Below are 1,975 nucleotides of genomic sequence, written 5' to 3' on the forward strand. Positions count from 1 at the left end.
TGGACCGGGGTCTCTTCCCACTCGGTTTTGTCGGCCTCTGGCTCAGGGAGGCCCGACAGTTACCATTATTGGGGTGATTAATATGATGTGCCACATGATATGATGTTCCAGGAAGTACCCAACATCAAGTCTATGATATTCCTGCCTAATATGATTTATCTGAATTTGACCATGAGGAAACATCAGACAAACCCAAACTGAGAGAAAGTCTGCATTCAGAAACTTTTTATCTTTTAAGCTGCTTAGTGTATCTCTTGCCTTTCTTCTACCTACTCTCTCTCATTCAAGGCTCAGTTTGACTCTCACTTCATTCATAAAGAATTTCCTAAACTCCTTGGACATCTTTAAACTTTTACAACTCTGTCAGTCTTAAGAAACAATTTGATCTTTTTATTGTATGCTATCTTATTGCTCTCTTCATAAATTCCAAATGGATTGCATATTTCCTGAAGTTATAGACCAGATTTTATGAATTAGAACCTGTCCTCCAGGTTCTCTATTACAATTCTCTTCAAAGTAGTGTGTTTACCCTCTAGAATGTTTGGAAAAAGATTCATTAGAAATGAGAAAAAATATTAGAACCTCTGATTATTTATCAGAAATCTGAAGAGAGACAATACATTTTATTAATATTTGATAAATACATTGGCAGAATATAGATACCGATAGTTTCATAAAACATATACTGAAGATGCAAGCTCAAAACTTTTTGCTAATGTAGTATATAATTAGATAAGTTTGGAGATCATTGCTTTAGAGTGCTATAGAAAATATTCAATATATAGGGCTGGTAGGTTAGCTCACTTGATTATAGCATGGTGCTGACAACACCAGGGTCAAGGGTTCAGATCCCCATACCAGTAAGCCACCAAAACAACAACAACAACAACAACAACAACAACAACAACAACAACAACAACAACAACAACAACAACAACAACAACAACAACAACAACAACAACAACAACAACAACAACAACAACAACAACAACAACAACAACAACAACAACAACAACAACAACAACAACAACAACAACAACAACAACAACAACAACAACAACAACAACAACAACAACAACAACAACAACAACAACAACAACAACAACAACAACAACAACAACAACAACAACAACAACAACAACAACAACAACAACAACAACAACAACAACAACAACAACAACAACAACAACAACAACAACAACAACAACAACAACAACAACAACAACAACAACAACAACAACAACAACAACAACAACAACAACAACAACAACAACAACAACAACAACAACAACAACAACAACAACAACAAAACCCCCCCAAAAAGAGAGAGAGGCAATGACAACCAGAGTTTGGCTTAAGAATCCTCATTATAGGACCGACCAGTTATCTCAGTTGGTTAGAGCACAGCCTTGTAACACCAAGGTCAAGGGATCAATCTCCTGTACTAGCCAACCCCTCACCCCCCAAAGAAAGAATTCTCATTATTGATATGTTGGGTTCAGAAACTAATCCATTTCTCAGTGATTAAGGATACGATTATGTGAGTGATTCTTATGTCCAGAATTGCTGTAATGAATTAGGATTCAAATATCTGCTTCTTACCAGTGATTCCTCATTTGATTGATTGATTTACTGGGCATCTCAGGACAACCTGACATCAGATCAAATAAACTCAAAGATTTTATGATTGTAAGAAAGGTAATAACTGTATTTTTCTCTAAAATCTCTAATCAAGTTTTATGTTCAATTTTTTAAAATGCTAGCTCTTAAAAATAATATGCTAGATCTAAAATTCTGTGAAATCTTGTTTGATGAAGTCCTGATCTACATAGCTCCTTATTGACTAAAAGACACAAAAACTTCAATATATCATTCATAAAATCTAAATATGCTTTGTTAGAAGAAATGGAAACAACTCATACGAGTAATTATATCATTGAAATATTTGATGTTTTATTACTCTCAAGATACAAAG

This window comes from Galeopterus variegatus, unplaced genomic scaffold (genome assembly GCF_000696425.1).
Source record: "Galeopterus variegatus unplaced genomic scaffold, G_variegatus-3.0.2 Scaffold919, whole genome shotgun sequence".
Lineage (NCBI taxonomy): Eukaryota > Metazoa > Chordata > Mammalia > Dermoptera > Cynocephalidae > Galeopterus > Galeopterus variegatus.